The 23,209-nt window shown below is 48.7% G+C and overlaps 1 protein-coding gene across 2 annotated transcripts in view; it reads right to left on the bottom strand.

Annotated features, from left to right (window-relative positions):
* CUNH10orf90 (chromosome unknown C10orf90 homolog) overlaps positions 1–23,209 on the bottom strand; it is a 181,023-nt gene that overhangs the window by 63,595 nt on the left and 94,219 nt on the right. The gene's annotated exons all lie outside the window — the stretch shown is intronic.

Raw genomic sequence — 23,209 nt, 5'->3', positions numbered from 1 at the left:
TCATGACCCCTGCCCAGATGTCTAGGTGCTAATGCGGGAACATAAATCAAACACAGGGAGGCAGAATGAAAGACGAGAGTCGGAGCGGCCCAGTCTCCCAGCCCTGGGTGACAACTTTGCCTCCACGATGCAGATATTCTGGGGGAAATGAGTTTTCAAGAGTCTGCAAAGAATGGTTCTTCTGCTGATGCTGGTCATGAGAAAGAAGGGGTGAGCACAAGCAGGTCTCTAAAATGGGTTTCATTTCGATATAACATAAAGCATTTTATGGGACAAGTGACACAGTATAGTAGCTCCCAGTGTGGCAGATTGGCAAAGGGGTCCAGACATGGCTCGAGGGAAATTCGAGGGCCACCACTGACTCATCCAAAGCCTGTCAAAGTCTTGGCTTGTGCACAGGTGACGACAGAGCCTGGTCGGCTCTGGCCCAGACACGTGGCAGTGCGTCCACCTGTGCCTGTTACTGAGTGACAGACGCACTCAACCAAGATGATGCGCAGCCTACTTTCCGCGAAACACCAATGTGAGACTCGAAAGGTCACACGGATTTCTGTGCTGAGTCGACGCACGACGATGCACTGACGACGTGGCTAACGGAGACGGAAGGTAGGTGGCTCTGGTCCTGTGGCGTGGTGCTAAGGACAGGACCAGGCACAGGCCGTGGGGCCAGCGGGCCTGGCTCTGCCTCCCAGCTCTGCCCCACGCTCACCAGCGGTGGAGGAGTGCTCACCCGAGTGCTCACCCCGAGTGCTCGCCCTGACTCTCTTCATCCACAGAACGCAGGCTGAGCCACCGCCCGCCCAGCCTCGCCTTCGGGCTGGGCGTGGGATTAACAGCTGAACGGCACCTGCTATGGCAGTTAATGAGCAGGACAAAGGCCACCCAGTCCCTGGGCTCAAGCCGCCCAGGCCACTATCGCCATGGCACCAGTGGTCGTGTGAATAGCCCCAGAGTCCCAGGATCTCTCGCTCCGTGCGTGGCTTCGGGCAAGTGACTCAGCATCTGTGGTTTCTCACTGTGGAACAGATGAAAACAGTGCCTGCTTCCCCAAAGCCCAGGAAACCTAGCGAGGCCTCAGCACGATGCCGGGAACAGAACACACGATGAACGTCAGCCACCGGGAAGTGCCGTCCTCTCTGGCGGGGAGGAGGGAGGTTGCCATGTCAGCAGGCAGGGGCTGTGCACGAGCGTCCTAGGGCTGCTGTAACCAGTGGCCACCAGCCTGGTGCTTTAAACAACACGGATGGACCATCTTACATTCTGGAGGTCGGAAGCCCAATGTGGGTCCCGCTGGGCTAACGCCAGGGTGTGGGCAGGGCGAGTCCACTTCCTCGCCTTGTCCAGCTTTTAGAGACGCCCGCGCTCCTTGGCTCATGGCCCCGCGTCACCTCAACCTTGGCTTCCATCATCACGTCTCCTGCTCTCTGACTTGCTATCCCCTTCTGAAAAGGACCCCTGTGATGAGATCGAGCCCCCCAGATAATCCGGGATAACCTCCCCATGCCCAGGTTCTTCACTCAATCACGTTTTCTACGTCGCTTCTGCCATGGAAGGCTGCGTATCCACAGGTTCCGGGGATCAGGACGTGGACGTATCTGGGGGACCATTACTGCATCCATAACAAGCTAGCTGGGGAGATAGCAGCAGATGCATCAGATGGGATGTGGGGCCTTTAAAGTAATGAATATAAAGTTTACTTAGCGACATGAGAAGGTGCTAACAAGGTGACGTTTATTGAAGGAAAGGAGTCAAAAACTAATGAACCACATAATTGTAACATTAAAATTTTTTTTTAAATATATGAGGGAATTCGCAAAACCAGTAAAGTTGTAACTTAGAGTTGCAAGTCTATTTTTTAATGAAATTGAAGCGGGAGTAAAGCCACACGCGCCCGGCTCTCCCTCTTCCCACCAGGCTCCCCTAGTTCTCTCACGGTGCTCGCTTCCCTCCTGAAGAGTGTCGGCTCCTGGCGCACTCCCCGAATCCCTGCCTCAGGCTCCGCTTCGTGGAATCCTGGCCTGAGACAGGCCCACAGTGCTGTTCAAGAGTTGGGGGCCCTGGACCTGCAGCCTCAGCATCCTGGGAGCACTCGTTAGAAATGTACATTCTTGGGTCCCATCTACCGAACCAGAAACTCAGGTGGGCACAGCCATCCGTGCCTTACCGAGGCCGCTAGGACATCTGACACAGGTCAAGCCCCCGAGTACTGTCGGACTCAGACCAACAAGCTCCCCTACAGGGGGCGAGTTTGAGACCCTAGAGAGACCCATGAAGCTTCTGATTAAGTACCACGCCATAGCTTTTAGAAAACCACACCTAGAGAGAGGATCTAACCGGTGCTCTTAGCCAAGGGCTTCAATTAGAATGAAGTCGTCCTGTCACGAATGCCAGCAATGACTTTTATTTTGAAACAAGTTAATAATCAGCCCAGTTAGCCACCAGTCGTAGTCACTGGTTACGAACTGGCCGTGTTCAGAGTTCCCTGCTCTGTCTGCTGTGCCCCGGGGGGGTGTCCTCGCCCGCCTGTCTCAAGAGGCTTTCTCTCCTCAGACAGTTGGAAGAACTGAACACGCTTCTGTGTCCATCAGCCTGAGCCACCTGTCCGAAGCCACCTCACGCCCCTGCCCAGAGGCCACAAACATCGTAAGCGGCATGAACAGAACACATTACGAGGCCCTGAGCCAGGCGCTTCTGAAATCCAGGTTGCCTCCCTGGAGGAAGCTTCACTTCACTGACAGAATCCAACGGAGCGAGAATGTACTCGGTGCTCAGCGTACTGGAGGCCCGGGGCTGCGGGGCTCAGGCGGACGAGGGGCTCCCCCTTCCCCGGCTCCAGAGGGAGTCCCAGTGTGGACATCCCCAGCCTCAACAGGCCGCAGGGAGAGCCCTGCCAGCCAAGGGACCCAAGACACTTTGGGGAAGGGGATGCTTGAGATGGCCTTGCAGAATGGGGAGGACTTGGACAAAAGCGGAAGTGGTGTGGGGGGCGGGGGTGACAGGGAGGCAGCGCAGCTGAGCACAGGTAAAAGGGAAGGGCGGGCACGGCCTCAGGTAGAGCGGAAAGGCAGAGAAACCCAGTGCATTTGGAGAAGAGCAAGTAGCACGTCGGGCAAAGCACAGGACACAGGCGCAGAACCAGGCATGACTCCCACGGGCCCCCAACGCTGGCTGCGTCGTCTCCACAGAGACAGAGACAGACAGCATCACGCGCTGCCTAATGAAGCGACCCATCCAGCAGTCGGGCGCGGCTGACGGACGCGCGGCCTCTAGCTTGCTTTCACGTCTTTATCACTCCTGCGGGGACCGGGGACCGAGGGGGCGCATTCACGTCCGCCTCCTGGGCTGTAAAAGCCTTCCCTCCGCTCGGGCCTGAGGCTTATCTGGAATTTCTGCCACACCTTCAACACCGCCCCTTAAAGCAGATATTTCTCCGAGAGAATCACTCTTCAGGTTTAAATTAAACACCCCCGGGAGCCCTACACATCAGCCAGCCGATGTTCTGGAAAACGCCTCCATGCTTGACTTTGGAAGAATGTCATCTCCCATCTTCGTCCCTCCTGGCTACTGTGTCTTCCTTTTGTGGGTGCTCTCTCCTTGGCCCCCCATGCTCCCTCTGGGCCCTCTTACTCAACACGCGGTGGCCTCTGCTCCGCTGAGAACCAACGCCAAGGAAGGACCCAGCTGTCGCCATGCTCAGGACCCCTGCTTCTAAGCCACCTCTGACCTGGCTTTTCCAAAAACGAACCCGCCAACTCCCCCTAAGCTGCCTCCCCGCCCACCGACCCAACCCATGTCCCTTCTCATGATGAGTGCCCGAAACTCTCCCATCAACCCCGACAGAAATCGAGGTGTTCCCCTCCGCACCCCGCCCCTTCCTTCGTCTCCAATGGCCGGCGGAAAGCAAGGCCCGTTTCTCCTGGGGAGAGGCTCTGCTCAGTGCATCCGTTTAATCTTCCCCTCACTGCCTGGTCTGAGCAAGGTCAGTCAAGACAGCGACCCCGCCAGCCCAGTCTCCTGTCAGGAGCCCCCAAAGCCCCCGACATCTCCAGCTTGTGACCGTGTGGGGGTCATGTGCTCATCTGAAAACTCTAATGAAAGAGATACGTGCCACCCCTCTCCCCGCCGACCCCAGATCAGGGTCTAAGAAACACAAGTAAAAATCTGAGCATACTTCGGGGGCTCCTGGGCCTCAGGGAGACCAGAACAGGAAGCTGTCAAATAAGGCTACTGTGTCCTTGACCTGGAGCGCCAGCTTCCCGATTTTTCCTGCCGGGCCGACTCCTCACCCTCCAGAGCAGCTCAAGTTCTCCTCCTCTTAGAAGCTGACCCCACCCCCTCCACCCCCCACTGGCCCTGTGACTGGTGCTGGGCCTCTTGTCCCTTCTTGTGGTGGCCATAACAAATTGCCACACTCGAGGTGGCTTAAAGCACCAGGAATTTATTCTCTCGCCCTTCTGGAAGCCAGAAATCTGAAGTCAAGGTGACAGCAGGACCGCGCCACCTCTGAGATATCCAGGGACCAGCCCTCCTTACCTGTGTCCCCCCGGCAGACTGTCACAACCACATATCATTACTATACTGTCCTGTAATTATCCGTTTATGAGTCAGTCCCCCCATGGAGACCGAGGTCTTAATGTCTTAGTCATCTGGTCCGCCTCGTGCCCAGCAGGGTGCCCAGCTCACTGAAGACACTCACTGTCGACGGAACAAAAAACTATTTTATATTTTTGTTAGGTTATTACATCTGTGGGGGAAAAAAATCAGGACATGCCTTCCTTGGACAGTTTGGGCGGACCCCACTGGCGTTTTAGAAACATTTTACCTGGTTTCAAAGGTCTTTTGATGACGAGGATGTGTTTGGATAAACGAGAGAAAAATCGGCCACAGTTTGTATCTGTAACTTCTCTCAGAATGAGTCAGGCTCCCACCTTCCACCCTGGGCTGAAGAACCCCAAAGCCTTCTCCTAACTGTGAGGAAGTCATCGGAATGTTTACGTGGCAACCAGGGATGGAGCAGGTGGCCCACCTCGGTGGCATTTCCCATCAGAAAGAACAGAAATCATTGCTTTGCCCGTTATATCAGTAGCTCCTTTGACAAGTAAGAGAGGTCTGCATGACCATTATTAAAAGTTTTCTGCAGAGCACTTTTAGATGTGACAAAGAACTTTTATCTGCTGCTTTCTGTCAGACAAACATTTTTCCTCTTCCTCCCCAAATTCTCAGAACTTTATTTTTCACCTGGTTTTGAAAATGCTGCTTCTCTTGCCAAGAAGCATCTTCACTGTTTAAAAGTTTTCTGAGTATGAGAATACATTCAGATAACATCAGAGTGTTAATTTGTTTAACCTACTTGCAAATATATGTTACCGAGTTTTGCAAGCTGGTTCATCTAGAAAATTGGGCAATATGGCAGTCTGTTTACTGTGCAAGCTATTACAAGAGCAATTGGTTTTCGTACAATTTAATAAAACACCTTTGACACTAAATTATAATGAACATTGTTTTCTAATTTATACCCAACCACATTTGACGTAGCTTATAATTAACAACACAGATAAAAACCGGTAAAACTGTGATTTTTTTTGAAAAGCCACAAGTAATGAGCTGGAGAAATCATTGAACCATAAAGCCCAGGCTACAGATGGCACTGGTACAGATGAATCACAGCGTGAGGGTGATTTTGCAACAGCAAAGGCCAAAGGGGGGAACGTGATAAATTGCATAACCCGCTGCCTTTCATGGGTAATGCGCCGTCCTGTAAGGAAAATAGCTTATCCCCTGGCATAAGGCATTGAAAGCATGGGTCGTTACATAAATGGACACGGCACTTCCATAAGCAGATTCACAAACACGGAGCCCATGTAAATGTCACTGGCTCATCCCCAGGTGCTTCGAGTCTGAGCGACGTCGCTGCTCCATTGCGACGGCATTTATCACGCGCTCACTGCGAGAACAGACGTCGGATACAACAGTTATCTCCTTGGACTCGCAAAGCGGCCCTAGGAGGAAGGCACGGTTATTATCCCACTGTACAGATGAGGACACTGAGCTTGCTGAGGGTCACCCCTCCAGGAAGCCCCGGGCTGAGAGTTGGCAGTATTAACGATCGCCGTTTATGTAGAAACAGAAGAAATGGGGCAGAATCCGTAGAATCCATTAACATCTGGGAAGCCTGAGAAAGCGGATGGAGCAGCCTGGGTTTCGGCGTCGGGGCTGGGGTGACACTTGGCACGACGGCACACTGTCGTGCTCTAGCCTGGGACGAGCAGCCTAACCCCCAAGCCTCTGTTTGCTCCTCAGGCAGAGGCATGTGCGCATAGCATTGCAGTCGCGAACTACGAAATGGGGTGAATAAAGGTTTTCATGGGCTCGGCACAGTGCTTGTCACACAATGGGCCCTGGAAAAAATGGAATGTATTAGTAGCCACAGTTTTACATATAATGTTCCTCTCTCAGAAAACTATGGTATGTAATAAAGATGTCTTAAAACCCTGTCTAATTTTGTAGCCACTTGGGCTCTAGCTGATTTCTGAGATGGCTGAACTCTGAGGCACTGTCACTGCGGCCCTTGGTGTCCGGGTGTGGCTCCCCAGGTCTGCCTTTCGTGTGGCTAGAGCAGGGGTCTCCCCTGGAGGAGGGGTAAGGCCACTGGGTGCGAGGACCGTGCCGCCAGCTATGACCGTGTGTGCGTGCTGACACGGTCCTGTCACGACCCCAGCTCAGCCAACACGTGCTGAGAGTCTCACGTCTCTGCGGACCTGACTCAGGTGCTGGGGTGACAGGTGAAGAGGGCCCAGGAGACCCGTCTTTGAAGAGCTCATAGCCTCACGGGGGGAACAAGACGCATGAGGCGACCCTTTATGATGCGATGCAGATTTGATCATTTCCTTACGGGCTGTCCTTGTTTTCCTAAATTGTGGCAAAACACACATAACGTCCACCTGACTGTCTGCATCGTCTTGAAGCGTCTCGTTCAGTGGCATGAAGTCCATTCGGTGTTGTGCAGCCATCGCCACCACCGTCCAGAGAACCTTTTTCATCTCGTGAAATTGAAACGCTATCCCCATTCAATGATAACTGGCCACGCCTCCCTCCCCAGCCCCTGGCGATCACCATTCTACTTTCCGTCGCTAGGAACTGGAATGTTCTAGGGATCTCACACGAGTGGAATCGCACAACGTGTGTCTTTTTGTGCCTGGCTCCTTTCAGTTAGCAGAGTGTCTTCGAGATTCCTCCACGTCGTCTCGGATGTCAGAATGCCCTCCCTTTGGAACGCCGAATAATATTCTTTCGCTCGTGAATGCCACACCGCGTGTATCCATCCATCTGCCAAGGACCACTTGGGCTGTTTCCGCCTTCTGGCTGTTGTAGATGCCGCTGTGGACATGGATGTGCAAATATCTGAGTCCTCAATTTTATTTTTGTTTTTCGCCCTCCATTATGCGGTGTGCTATCTTGTTTTTTTCTAGTATTTTCTTAGCAAACACTAGCATCACTTTTTTGTGAGAGGCAGGTAGGGCAAAGAGAGCCGTGGATAATTTTAGTAATCATCTTAAAGCATCTTTAAAAAGTCATCCTTTCCTCCACTTGTACCCACATGTGGGGACGGGAGAGGAGAGATCTCATTTCCGGTCCCTGCCAGAGGTAAGCGGTTAAGCACAGGTGGTCTCCATCACGTGACATGAACACCTTTGATAAGGGCTTCAACGTGCTAAGGCGTAAACGCACGTTCCCTCCCGGACCCCCCGAGCAGGGTGGCAGCTGGCCAGAGGAAACCAGGGCCTGGGGTGCAGCAGGAGGGTCCTGGGTTCCCGGCGACGCAAAGCCTCATCTAAACAGAAGACAGTGGAGGGGCTGAAATTTTCTCTCCTTTCTTTTGGCCCTAAGATGAACAGAGCACAAGATGGCGGGAAGACACCAGATGGGCAGCAAGGGCACTGGGCTCAGATCCCTTCTGTCCACTCAGCTGTGACCTTGAGCAGGTCGGGCCCTTCTCCCGGGCTTGGCTCTGGTGTCTGTGACACGAGGACTGTGCAGGACACCGTCTGGCTCTGCCATGAGGCCTTGTCCCGTGGTGTCGGGACTGTGAGGCATTGGGGACATCTGAGGCAGGGCGTGTGTGAGACAGTGACAGGCACCTTCACTTTAGCTTGCTTCTTTCATAAAGTGGGAAATGGTATCATCTGCACCACTGTGCCCTCTCTAAGGAACATCAAAATCACTGAGTAAGAATAACTCTTCTCTTGCATTGAAATCCATGGAGTGGTTTGAGTTCAGAGGGAATTGTTTCTACCTTTGCGGGTGGGTGGCAGAAAACTGAGACCCTGAAACAGTGGCAAGAAAGAGACCCCCAACAACCCCCTAGATGAGATCCAGGCTGCAACAGGACCTCGTCCACCCATGGCCCATGACCCATGACCCATGACCCATGACTCATGCATGACTCATGACCCAGGCAGCTTTCTGTAGGACAAGCAAGGATGAATTATTTGCTTCTCGATCAGGAAGGAAAGTGGAATGTCTTTGAAACCTCTTGCGAAGGAACCTGGAGCCACATCCAGCCCAGTGGCAAAGCCATACACACGGGTGAGACCAAGAAAGCCTGTCAGCCCAGGGTTCGTTATGGAAAGAAGCCAGGAGAGTGTTTTCGTGAGCTGTCCCCTTACGAAAGCACGGATTTCGCCTCCTTCACAAGGAGCAACGTGACTCTTGCTTGTGTGTCTGTGTGTCTTCTTGTATCTCATTTGCTCGGCTGACTTGGCCAGAGCTCGCCTGGAGCCTGGGGCCTGGAGCGGGAGCCCACAGAGATGATTGCATCCTCCGCCCGGGCTGGGCAGAGGAGGCTGGTGCAGTGTTGGGAAGCTCCAAGTCATAAATCTCTCATTATAAGAGCCATTAGCCACACATTGCACATCGGGGGTCTGGGGACAGAGCTGCTGTCACCGGACCAGATCTGGGAGCCTAACACTCGAGTGAAAACCTAGGCTCAGAGATGCTCGCGCACACTCTGCCATGACTCTGCATCCCTACTTAGAAAAGCAAAGAGGCCTCTCCACAGAACTCTCCACTGGATCAGCTGTGCGGACGCCTAGGACAAGGCCTCTGTTCTCTCCCGCAGTGTTTTTTGTTGTTGTTGTTGCAAGTTGTTTTGTTGTTGCCATTTAATGGGGCAAAGATCCTAGCACTCCGTGTCCTCTACTAGTCCCTCCTGCAGTGACAGACCCTAAACGTAGGCAAGAACCAAACTGTCCCCTGAAACGTGTAAGCTCATAAGAATCAAAGGCTGCCTTAAATGTCGTCTTGTCCACACCTGCCACTTTACAGAAAAACAGAAACAGAGGCGCAGACAGGGGCCAGAGATGTCCCCAGCTGTGAGTGGCTCACTCAGCCATGTGATAAAGACCTCAGATCTCTGGGTCTCGGTCAAGTTACCTCTAACCACGCTCTGTCTAGCTGGGCTGCACTGATCTCTCTCTGCAGTTGATTTTTTTAAAATAACAACTTTATTGAGATATAATTCATATGCCATAAAGTTTAGCCTTTAAAGTGTACAATTCTATGGTTTCTGGATATTTAAGTTGTGCGACCGTCATCGTCACTACCTCATTTTCGAACATTCCTCACCCCCCGAAGAAGCCCCATACCCATTACTCCCCATCACTTCCGTACCCCGGGCCCTGGAAACCATTAATACGTTTTCTGGATTTGCCTGTTCCGGGTCTGTCGTGTAAATGGAATCATACAACATGTGAGTTTTTGTGTCTGGCTCCGTTCACCGAGCATCATGTATTCAAGGCTCATCGGCGTTGTAGTGCATATCACGATTCCATTCCTTTCTGCGGTTGAGTAATATTCATTGCGAGTCCACCGCGTGGATAGGCCACATATTGTGCATACGTTCATCAGCTGATGGCACTTGGGTTGTTTCCATTTTTTGATTATAATGATTATTCCATTTTTTGATTATTATGAATAATGCCACCATGGACAACTGTGTACAAGGTTTTATTTGGACATAGGTTTTCCCCCCTCAGAGGCACACGCCTAGGAGCGGAACTGCTGGGTCACGTGGTAACTCCAGGCTAAGCTTTTGGAGGTGCTGTCACACCGGTTTCCACCACGACTGTAGCATCTTACATTCCCACCAGCAATGAGTGGAGGTTCCAGTTCCCCCCATCTTTGCCAACACTTGTTATTGGCCATCTGTTTTATTACAGCCGTCCTAGAGGGTAGGAAGCAGTATCTCGTAGTTCTGATTTGCATTTCCCTGATGACTTATAACGTCATGACTCTTTTCGCGTGCTTATTGGCTGTCTGTATATGTTCTTTAAGAAATAGGTATTCAGATTTTTGCTCATTTTTAAGTTGGGTTATTTGTCTTTTCATAGAAGCTCTAGTTAAAATCTGCTTAACGATGCCTGCCATCCCCCCACCTCGATGAATGAGGGGATGACAGCGATTCGCAGACTCCCCCAGGCAGTGTCATATCTGTGTCTCTTCCATGATAGTGTTACTACTGCCACTAAGAGGCTAAGAGAAGGTCCTTTGGTGTCAAGTCCACATGGACTTGAATCTAGCTTAACCACTTATGAAGTCTGTGACTTTGACACGTCACCTAACTTCTCTAGGTCTCAGTTTCCCCATCTGTAAAACCGGAATCATGCTCTCTATTCTACTGGGCTGTTAAGAGCTAAGAGAGAAGATTCGCTAAAGATCTTTATGCTGCATCTCAGCCGTTGGGAAGCAGCCAGTCCGTTTCTCTGTTTTCTAGCTCACATTCGCATAGCATCAGCCATGGGCCAGGCACTAGCCGAGACCCCGGAGTCACAGCGATGAGCAACATAAACAGAAAACCTCCCCCCTCGTGGAGATCACATGCAGCTTACCACTCTAGCAAAAGTTCATGATGCTAGTTATGATTCGACATTTTTATTCTTGATTGCAAAATAAGTACAGCTCATCAGAAACAGAAACTAGAATGACAAGATAAAGGAAGTTTCACTAATGAACTTGAACTTTAGCGAGAGAGAAAGCATGAGCTTCAGTAATTACAGCTCCTGCCAGCTCTCCAGCACGGCCTTTCTTTCTTCTGTACTTGCACAAACGCACGAAAGGGGACGTGCCTGAGAGGCCACGGGCAGTGGGGCCACCACCGGGTCTCAGGAATGTTAAAAAAAAAAAAAGAGCAGACACCAAGATTCAAGAGTTTAAGCAAAAAGAATAATAATACACACTAATCTGGACAGGGCGGGGCAGGGGATGGAAGCCTAAGGGCAGATAAGTGCAACAGAAGGCTGGATCCAGTGGGAAATGAGAGGGGCACTTGGGAAGAAAGAGCTGGAAAGACCTGATCTTGCAGCTTGCAAAACGGGTCCGTCTGGTCTGGGTGGGGCTGAGCAGGACACTGCATGAAGACAAACTGCTCCTCTCCAGCACCCTGCTGCAAAGCAGGAGCAAAACCCACTCGAACAGACGAGGTCATGGGGTCGCGAGAAACGCCGCTCTGCTTGGAGGTCAGCAGCTCCGCGGTAGAAGCGCACACGCTGACCGGCGCCACCACGGACTAGCCGCGTGACGCGGACAAGTCACCGACTTTCTCCTGGTTTTCTCATCTGCAGAATGAGTCCAGCAATTCCGACCTCAGACAGCAGGTTAGACCCCCAAGTTCGTCTAAAGAATGTTCCTACCGCCTGGGATATGAGGTATCTAGCATCGCCTAGCTGTGGAGTCCTAGCTCCTGTGGGATTGTCTGAGATGCCCAGCTGATGGCAGCCTCTTTGTGTGGGTGAGGGGATGGCCAAACCTAGTTAGAGATGGATGTCGACAGGCTGCTAGCTGTTTGCAGAAAGATACAGGTGGTCAGAGCAGAGAAATTTACCCTGTCATCTCAAAATTTACTTTAAAGATGTGGAAAAAAGGAATAGTGCCAAATAAATATAATCGGACCACTGGAAAAGAATAAGGAACTCAGAAAAAGACCCTCATATATATGGAAATGTGAAAAATAAGGAGATGATATGGATTTATTGCATTTATCCACAGTATGCCAGTGGATAAATGCAATAGAAATAAAATATAATAAATGATGTAGGGACAATTAGTCGTCATTATTTTTAAAACTAAAAATGAGTTCTTTACTTTTTACCATACCCCCTAATCGACTCCAGATAATCTAAAAACTTAAATGTGAAAGGCAAAACTTTAAAGCTATTAAGAGATAAAATAGTTGTTATCTTTATTATCCCGGGTATAAAAGGATATCTAAAATGTTCCCAAAGCAAACACTATTAAACAAAAATCTGATAAATTCAAGTATTTAAAAATTTTTTTTGACTATTAATAGATGTGATAAAGAGAGAAGATAAGTAAAAAGACATTTGTAACCCATATAACAAAGACTTAGCATCAAAACTAATTTAAAAAACTTCTGTAGATATATGTGAGAAAGACTAGTGACCCAATGGAAAAATAGGCAAAGGCAGAAGAGGCATTTCCTAGAAGGGAACAGTTGCTGAGTACCTGGACAGGTACTCATCCTCATCACTGAGTACCCGGACAGGTACTCATCCTCATCACTGAGTACCCGGACAGGTACTCATCCTCATCACTGAGTACCCGGACAGGTATCCATCCAGCAAACACTATTAAACAAAAATTTGATAAATTCAAGTATTTAAAAAAAATTTTTTGACTATTAATAGATGTGATAAAGAGAGAAGATAAGTAAAAAGACATTTGTAACCCATATAACAAAGACTTAGCATCAAAACTAATTTAAAAAACTTCTGTAGATATATGTGAGAAAGACTAGTGACCCAATGGAAAAATAGGCAAAGGCAGAAGAGGCATTTCCTAGAAGGGAACAGTTGCTGAGTACCTGGACAGGTACTAATCCTCATCACTGAGTACCCGGACAGGTACTCATCCTCATCCCTGAGTACCTGGACAGGTATCCATCCTCATCAGTAAACAGAAAAGTGAAAATAAAACCACAATAAAGGCCCATTTCACACCCACCGGTTTGGCAAAATATCCACAACACTAAATAAAATATTGGTGAAGATGTGGGGCGTGGCTGGGGAGCATAAACTATCACAACCGCCGTGCAAAGTGACCTGGTGAATATGAGCTGTTTGCTCTTATTTACAGCATTTCATTAAAATCTCACACTCCACTGATGATAAGATGCACCATTATTTTATGTATCGCCACAAAAAAGTCTGCCAATTATACTCAAAGATGCCATTCATTTTAATACACATTCTGCTTTCAGATATATTGAAACATTAAAAAATACATTTTAGAATAGATGAACTATGCTACGTGTGTAAAAGAAATTCATTCACATCTGCCAGGAAATACAAGGCTCATAGCATCATTGTTAAATCCATAGCATCATTGTTTTTATGGTTAAAAACAAACAAACAAACAAACAAAAAACCATGAAACAATCAAAATGTTCTTTGACAGGAGAATTGGTAACTAAATTGTAAGATAGTCAACCATCCAGCAGTAAAAATAAATCACATATACCCACATTAACATGGGGACAAAAAGCAAATCAAAATAAGAACAGAAATCAATGGAACGATGGGAAAAAAGAAAAAAAATCAACAAAGCCAAAAGCAGTTTCTTTGGAGTTGGAGGAGATCAAAAAATCATTAAATTAAAAACACATACAAATAGTCCTCATCAGGAATGAAAGAGATGTTACTCCTACAGAGCTTACAGACATAAATAAGGAAATATTATGAATAAATTTTACATGAAAAAATTCGACTTAGAATAATGTACAGATTACTTAAAAAATACAAAATTGACACAAGATGAAACAGAAAATCTTAGAGTCCTATCGCTATCAAAGGAATGAACTCATTATCAAAAGCCTTCTGATACAGAAAACTCCAGGCCCAGATGGTTTCACTGGAGACAGGAAAATGAGCCTGGGATGGAATAAAACTATCTGGAGGAAAACCAAACCTTCGTCCGGGCAGCCCTCAGGCACATCTGGGAAAGAGAAACGCTATCAAAAATTTAAGAAAGAAGAAACGTCAATATTACAAAACCCTGCAGAGAACAGAAGCACAAAAGCTGACCATGACACTATAAAAAAAACAAAAAAAGAAAGTTATAGACCAATAGTCCTCGACTTGGGGTGAATGGGCCCACAGGGGACATGTGGCAATGTCTAGAGACACTTTTGGTTGTCATGACCTGCGGGAGGGCGGGCAGCACAGGCAGAGGCTGCATGTCACCCTACGAGGCACAGGACAGCCCACACGGGGAACTGTCCAGCCCAAAGGCCAGCAGTGTAGAACTGGGACACAGACCTAAAAGTTCTTAACGAAAGATTAGCAAATAGAATCCAACGGTATAGAAACAGGATCAGTTCATCCTGATGAGTAGAATTTATTCCAGGAACAGTGCTGAACAACTGGATATTTAGCTGGAGGGGGGAAAAATGTGCGCCTCATCCCTTACCTCCCACGATTCACAAAAATTAATCAGAGATAATCGCAGACCTAACCCTGAAATTAAAACTATAAAACTTTTAGAAGAAAACACAGAATATCTTTGTGAATTAGGTGTAGGCGAAGTTTACTTAAGCAGCAACCAGAAAGTAATAATCGTAAAGGCAAAAAAATAAATAAATAAATTAGACTTCAAAGTTAAAAACTTCTGCTCATAAAGAGAAATCGTTAAGAAAAGGCAAGCATAAAATATTTGCAAACCATATTTCCGTCAAAGGACAGATGCCCGAGGTCTATAACAAACCCCTACGACTTAATAATAAAAAGACAACCCAATATCAGGTAGAATTACCAAATAGTCAATCACTCTCATTAGGATGAAAATAACCCGTATTGGGCCGGTTGCTTGAGAAACACGGGCGGCCCCCACCTAGTCCAGGACACCATACTTCCTGGTCACCTGTGACTCGGCCAGACTTCCTCCTTTCTCAGGTGTGCCTGGGATGCTGGCTTCCGCCCTTCCCCTCGCCCCAGCCTGCTGTGTCTCTGGCTTGCTCTGGGCTGGCCCTGAAGCCCAGCAGGGAAGCCGCCTCATTGCGACGCTACTTTGGAGGTCAAGGAGGTCAGCTCTGAGGCCCCCCACAGGGCTGCCTCGCAAGTGCATCTTTGTCCCTTTCTGCCACGTCCCTTGGCCCCAGGAACTCAGAGGAGGCAGCCCCCTCACTCTTGGAGCTTTGGCCTGGGGGTTTTACTGGGATGATCAAAGTGGGGTCACCACAAATTGACCCCCAATAAGTGTGGTCAGGAGTCATATGCAGAGTGAGCACAAAGCAAGTGTTCTTTCGAAGAAAATAGCTTGCTGTTCTATTGCTAGGCCTCGCATCACCCAGCAGGACCCCGATGGCTGAGTTCTGGGGTTCACTCTCAGCTTCACAGATGATATTCGCTTAGGCTTATGTTTAATTCTCCTCCACATCACACAGCTTTCAGCTCTCAACACTCGGGGCAAGGACACAGCTTTCCTAAGGCCCCCAAACAGGGGAAGAAGTCCCTTTCGACTGGGGAATCTGTCTCGTCAGCTCAGGCCCGTTCTCAAACTATTTCCCTCTGCAAGCTTTTGCTCCCGGAAGAAACAAACAGCGTTGCTGTTCCCAGGGCACTTTTCCATGTGGTCCTGCGGTGGCAGCAGCTGCCCCTCCCCGACTGTCACCTCCCGCGTCCGCCTTTGTCTCCTCAGGGCCTCATCGGGTGTTAGGAGATAAAGCAATGAGGAAGAAACTTAGACTTCGGAGGACCTGCCACCAACTTGACTCTAGCAAATCAACTCTCAGAGCCCGTTCCCCTCTGTGACATGAGAATACCACCGACCGCCCTTCGCGGAACTTTGCAAATATTTGATGCTTTCTCCATCCAAAGCTTTCAGCACGAGTGTCTGGCATGTGGCAGAAGCTAAGAAAAGGCAGTTGCCCGTAGGACTGAGAGCTGATTCAATGTTTGCTGGACCAGGCTGACGGACAAGTGCAGGTTCTGCGGGGCTGGACCCGACCCAGCGAGCCCACGAGGACCTTTCCTTGGAGGCCAGGAAGCTGCGAGAGCCTGGGCCAGACTGGACCAGAGCCCCCAGGATGAATCTACAGAGAGAGGCGGAGGAAGCGGCTGGGGGAGGGAGGCGGCTGCTACTTCTTCCCCGCCCCCACCCTCCCTCGCAGCTTCCAGCCACCTGTTCCCCTCCCTGGGGAACGCGGGGCTCGACCCGACCCAGCGAGCCCACGAGGACCTTTCCTTGGAGGCCAGGAAGCTGCGAGAGCCTGGGCCAGACTGGACCAGAGCCCCCAGGATGAATCTACAGAGAGAGGCGGAGGATTCCAGCCACCGGCTCCCCCTCCCTGGGGAACTTCCTTCCTGCCCCGTCTAGACCAGCTACCCCGGAGAAGTCCTGCAACGCACACTCGGGGTGCAAGTCCCACCGCACCGAGGCCCCGCCCGGCCCATGAGACTTCGGGGCCCCCTGCTGGTGCCAAACCCAGGTCTGCTCACACTCTGTGCCCCCGACGTTGGCCTGAGAACTCCTATTTCCTCTGCCCGATCTACTCCTCTGGTTCCGTCGCGTGAGACTTTCTGGGCGTCATCTCTCTGCCGTTTCATTTTCGGTGGCGTCACCTCTGCCACGCTCCCCGGGGCCCGCTCTCATCGCTGTGAGGGGGCATTTCTACTCCCAGACCTCCCAGTCCCTCGGATCTGGCGTTCCCGCCCCACAGAGGCCATCGCCCGTGGGGGCTACGCAGGCCCTCCCTTCACGGCAGAATCATCCGTGTCACCACCCGCGGTCCCAGGCACACTTCCAGCTCCTTGCCGATGCCGAAGGACACGGCTCTCCCCCTTCCCGACCTCCAGGCTCACCTGCGTCCTCAGCAAATGGACAGAAACGGGGAGGAGAGGCTGGATCGGAAACAGGGGAGGCGACCTCCCGCGCGCCTCGCACCCGCACCGCGGGTGGGGCACGGCCTGCGATGCCCTGTGAGGTCTGCACGTGCTGTGTCCCTCTGTGAGTCTCTGGAAGTCCCTGTCGCCCCCTGAGCACCTTCCTTCTTGCTGGGAGCAAAAGCAGGCCACTGCGCCTTGCTGGGCAGGTGGCTCGCTCACGTGAAGGACCACATACTGTCACTTCGGTCCCAGGAAACGTGCAAGGAGAGCCTCGAATGTATCACTATGTTCTTAACAGATTCCCGCTGCAGGACTGGAAAACGGGAAGTGGCGCGCGGACCGCCACGCGTCCGGCGCCGTGTTTGAAATTCCTGGACGCGAAGGGAACAGTGACCAAAGTATTTACGAGTTAAACCCCGGTGGCCGGGATTCTGACGGGAAGTGGCGCGCGGACCGCCACGCGTCCGGCGCGTGTTTGAAATTCCTGGACGCAAAGGGAACAGTGACGAAAGTATTTACAAGTTAAACCCCGGCGGCCGGGATTCTGATTATATACCTAGTAAAAAAACAAAAAAACAAAAAAAACAGATTTTTTCATTTGCCTTTCATCTGTCAGCTCCTCCTGCCTGCCTCGGCCAGGCCGCTGCCTTCGGAACATCTTTTAGAAAATGGGGCGTGACGAGCAACGGGTCTCCCCAGCCCCGTGGGGGGCGCTGCTGCCCTTGATCTTCCAGGGTGCCGGCTGACGTGCTCCCACATTAGGCGCAAGTGCTTAGACGCTGACAGTGGCTTCTCTCATCCAAGAACAATCTGAGCTGTCGCGACAGAGGCCACCATTAGGTGACAGGGGCAGGAGAACCTTGATTCGCACTCTCTTCCCTGCAGGTGGGGAACAAGGTGCGGCCCTGAAGGGCCATCGGGGTTACGAGAGGGAGGTTACGTGGCTAGGAGGGAGGGCAGGCCACCCTTTGCACGGCACAGGTTTCTGGAAGGGGCGTCGGCAGGGGTGCCGCACTGGGCGTCAGTCGCCGCTGACACCAAGAATCAGTTCTCGGATTAGGGCAACCAGCCCCACCGTTGGACAGAGCATCCTCCGTCGTGGACATGGGGCTTGTGGAACGTTGAACTTGGGAGAGGGGCGGCTGGGGTGGTGGCCTACGAGGCAGAGTGTAGTAGACTGGCCTTGGCAAACCCGCCCCAAACCCGCCCGCGGCTGCTGTCAGTGACCAGCCCTCGTCCTGACGCTGTCCAAGGCTTCAGGGAAGAGTGAAGCCTCCTCCCGTCGCCCTGGGTGGCCGCTCTGCAAGCTGGGACCCTGGTTCTCAGCACCCAGACCGTCCACCACACACCAGCGCAGAGGCCACACCAGTGCTCTGACAGACAAAATTGCCTTCGAATTCTTTCATGGCCCTGCCTGAGTCAGATAAAAATGTCTGCCTTTCAAAGGCAGCCCTGCAACCCCCCGGGCCAGGTGACGAGGCTTGGGGTCCTTGATGACACAGCCTCTGTGTTCCCCCTCAAACGCGAAGCTCCCACAGCTGGGTGTGGCAAGCCGACCATCGCCCCGCCAGGTTCTCGGAAGCTGGAAGAACAATGCCCAAGATGATACGAACACGGGAAAGTAGAAATAAAGAGGAAAGTAAGTGGGTTTGGTGCTTTTCCCACAAAAGATAACAGGTAATTGCTTTTTTATCACTGGCACTAGAAATTTGAAAGTAAAGGAGCGAGGCTGGATGTCACTCCTCAACCTCGCAGCCCAGAGATCCTTAACTTCTGCTTCTGCTGCTGAGAACTGAGCCACCCCACGCTCTCACGACTCAGCGAGAAAAACAGCCAAGAAACAGCACAGGTAATGACACCCATGTCACCGCCAAAGGGAGAATCATGTTTAGATTTGGTTAAACGATTATATATTTACGTCTCTCTACCCGCCCCCGCAACCCCCGCCTCCCCAAAAAAGAGTTCTAAATCATCATCGATTCTCTAAATGTAGATTTTACCCAAGAAGAGACATTCGGATAAGGGGTATGAGATGGTTCATGGCTTTCCCAGGAAATAAGAAAGCTGTTGCCTAGCAACCCAGCCCCCCAAAACTCCTGCCCGCCACCTGGCTCCTGTGAAACTGAGCATTTATAATAGGCATAGTTACAGCCTGCGGCTGCCAAGGCAAAGTGCTTCCCAAGGAAGCACCCTCTTTCTTCCCTGGGTGGGTTCCCAAATATATAGTGAGCACAAAAGCTCCCTGCCTGAGCTCCTGAAGTTGTTTTCCTCTCAGATTAAGACCCTTGGAGTCCTGGACACTTTTCAAGTTCTCCTGCAATGCTGCTCAACAGAAATGTCCTCTTTTGTCTCTAAAGAGTTCTCTGGATGCTCAAGAAATTCCACAGTCCAGCAGAGAAATGGCTGTCTCTTTTATCTGGAGGCCGTCCTCCAGGCTCCACTCTAGTACTGAGCATTTTGAAACGGATCACATCTATTGAATATTGTCATAGGTTGACCGGGGTGTCTCTACCCTTAAGAAAAACTCATATATTGAAGTCCTTACCCCGGTACCTTAAAATGCGACTTTATTTGGAGAGGGGACCTTGACAGAGGTGATCGAGTTAAAATGAGGTCGCTGGGGTGGAATGTCCTTATAAAAAGGAAAATGTGGATAGACACCTACACAGGAAGAACGCCGTGTGGAGCGAAGGCAGAGGTGTGGTGATGCTTCTAGAAGCCAAGGGACGCCGGAGGTGGCCAGCACACCCCCCAGAAGCCGGGGGGAGGTGTGGAAGATTCTCCGTCACAGCCTCAGTGGGCACCAACCCTGCCGACACCTCAGCCCAGGGCTCCTGGCCAACAGAGTGAGAGAACGCATTTGTTGCTGACACCTCCCAGTTCGTGATGAGAGGCACAGCGCCAGCTGAGGCAAGCGGGGAACTGGTCTTCGGCTGATGGGCAAGAGGTGTCTGCTGCAGAAAGCTGAGCCTGGAGTGAAATCAGCTTTGAAGTGTAATAAAGCTCGGATGTCTAGGGCCCTGGGGAAAAGGAGCCCTGGAGCTCAGCAAGGCAGCAGGGAGGGGACTTTCCACCAGGCAAAGGTCAAGGGTCATATGTAGGAAGGCACTGAGTTGCGGGAGTATTTTTCGCATTGAAATATTCTTCTGTTGTAAGTTGCTGAGAGCTTTTAGCAGGCAAAGCAAAATAGCTGTGACTAGAGTCAAAAATCCACTCTGGGGTCTGTTCCACAGCAGAATCTCTGACTATCGTGGGCAGGTGAAGGGGAATTTATACCACGGACAAGCTCACCCTGGTTAGGGAATGAAATGCCCACAGTGGGGAGGGTGTGGGAAGAGTCTTTATCGTTAATGGAGTGGCAGGCTCTTTTTATGACAGGTGAGGGCTTCACGTCAAGGAAGCCGCCTCTATGAACTACGTCAGTAAAAGGTGAGATCAAACAAATAAATGCGTTTCAGTGATTTTTCTAGTCACAGAGACCTTCAGCCAAACTGCTGCAGAAATAAATTCATTCCATAAATATACTGTGAATGAAATCATCAAATATTAAAATCCGATTAAAACTTTTTAATAAAGCAAAAGGAATAGAATGCTTATTTCGTGATTTTTATAAAATGGGCAAAACTTCTAAGAGATATATTTGGAAAAGCTTGTAAATTAAATTTTTTCAGTGTGTAGTTATTAAACGTGCGACATGACTTCTGGGTTTTTTGAAATTTCATGTAAATATGAGACTTTTGGTGACAAAACATGAAATGTCAAATAATGACACTTTCGAAGTTGGGAGCAAAGCGCACATTCCCAAGATCACGGGGTGCTGACAACATAGGAACATGGAGAAGAGACAGGACATCGAAACGGAGGGGACGAAACTCTCACCATTTCAGATGACACGGCTGTGTCCACTTGTAAACGCAAGGGCTTGAGCGGAGAACTTATCAGAACTCCTAGAAGAGCTGACTAATTTAACCGCGATCTAAAACGACCTCTAAGAATCAACAATCTTTCACAAAGAGCAGCAGTAAGAGCTTAGAAATAGCAAGAAAATTATAATACAACCAGGAACGCATCGAACATGAAATGTGCCAGCCTTGTGTCGAGAAAATCATAAAATTATACTGAAGTAAATAAAAGAACAACTAAGTGAATGGGAGGCACGGCGTGTTTCTGGATGAAAAGGTCGAAATTGTAAAGTCGATTCTGCCCAAATTGATTCATAAATTCCACATTTAATTTAAAACCGACAGTAAACAAATAAAATGAAAAATTGACAGTCATAAATATAGCGAAAGAATCTACCCGAGACAATTTTGATAATGAACAATAAGAGCGGGGTGCTGCCACACCACTTAATTAAAACAGCGTAGTCTCGGCGAAGGAAAAGATGAAAAAAATCAATGAAATAAAACAGACAGTAAGACGCCCAGGCACATTCGAGATTATGAAAGGGACGTTTCGAACAAAAGGCAGCAGACGAGTAGACAAAACTGGTAATCCGTTTGCGAAAATAACGTTATGGTCCATATTTAAAGCAATACACATGACTAAACTGAATTAAAGGTATACCCATAAAAATGTTATATTAAAAAATAATAGAAAACTACTGTTTATAATTTTGAAAGTCTTCTCAAAAACAAAATATCCAGAGGCCATAAAAGATTAACAACTGAACTATAAAATAATGAGTAACTTTCATATGACAAATATTGTTACATATAAAATTAAAAGGGAAGCAACAGACTAAAAAGGAAAAAAATGTTATATTAAAAAATAATAGAAAACTACTGTTTATAATTTTGAAAGTCTTCTCAAAGAAAACAAAATATCCAGAGGCCATAAAAGATTAACAACTGAACTATAAAATAATGAGTAACTTTCATATGACAAATATTGTTACATATAAAATTAAAAGGGAAGCAACAGACTAAAAGGAACTATTAAAAGGATTAATACCCTGGCTATAAAAGAAACTCTTATGATTATATTAGAAGAAAAGACTTTAGAAAAGTGAGTAAATGATTCAAACATGGCTTTCACAGAAAATTAAATGCGATGAGATAAAATACATTTAAAAGATGCTAGAGCCCTTTAGCAATTGGGAAAATGTAAATAAAAACAATGTTTAAATAAATTAAAACAATACCTTGTACACCAAAGGATATTATTAAGAAAGCGAAAGAGAATCTTTAGAATGGGAGAAAATATTTGCATATCATATATCTGATAAGGATCTAGAATCCAGAATATATAAAGAGCTCTCACAACTCAACAACAAAAAGATAAGCAACACAATTTAAAACTGGGCAAAGGACCTGAATAGACATTTCTCCAAAAAGCTATACAAATAGCCAACAAATACATGAAAAGATGCTCAACACTATCAGTCATTAAAGAAATACAAATCAAAACCACAATGAGATGATACTCCATATCTGCCAAAATGATAGTTAAAAAACAAAACAAAACAAACAAAAAACCAAAATAATAAGTGTTGGTGAGGATGTGGAGAAATGGCAGCTCTCACACATTGCTGGTGGGGATGTAAAATGATACATCTGCTGTGGAAAACAGTCTGGCTGTTCTTGAAAAGTTAAACATATAATTAACATATTACCATATTGTCATAACTACTTAAAAGAATTGAAAACAGTACTCAAATCTCATATGCGAATCTTCATATCAGTACTATTCACAAAAACCAAAATGTGGAAACAACCCAAATGTCCATCGACGAATAAATGGATGAACAAATTATTGTACCTCTAGATGATGGAGTAATATTTAGCCGATATTATTAGAATGGATATCTGCTACAACAGCCTCCAAAACATCATGCTAAGTAAAAGAAGCCAGATGCAAGAGGTCATATATGTCTCCCTTACACGAAATATCCAGAAGAGGTAAATCTACAAAGATGAAAAGCAGATTAGTCGGGGAGGGGAGAATGAGAAGCCACTGCTCACTGGGTACAGGGTTTTATCTTGGGAGCAATGAAAATGTTTTAGAACCAAATTCAGGTGGTGGCTGTACAACAGCGCGATGTTCTAAGCGCCACTGAATTGTACACTTGGAAATGGTTAAATTTTTTTTTGTCATGTGAATTTCACCTCAATTTAAAATCAACAATTATCTTTCTCTTAGTCTGGCTTGCACGCACACACGCACCCGCGCACACACACACATTCTATAAAAAATTCGGAGTTAGAACTAGGGTAAGTGGGTTCTCTCCACACCATTGGCTTAACTGCAAACTGATAGAGCTTTTTGGGGAGGGAAATTGGGCAATATCTATCAAAATTTCCAACATGCATACC

Source organism: Pteropus alecto, unplaced genomic scaffold (genome assembly GCF_000325575.1).
Source record: "Pteropus alecto unplaced genomic scaffold, ASM32557v1 scaffold74, whole genome shotgun sequence".
Lineage (NCBI taxonomy): Eukaryota > Metazoa > Chordata > Mammalia > Chiroptera > Pteropodidae > Pteropus > Pteropus alecto.
Note: the sequence above shows the minus strand (reverse complement) of the source record. Positions and strands in the feature narration are given on the sequence as shown.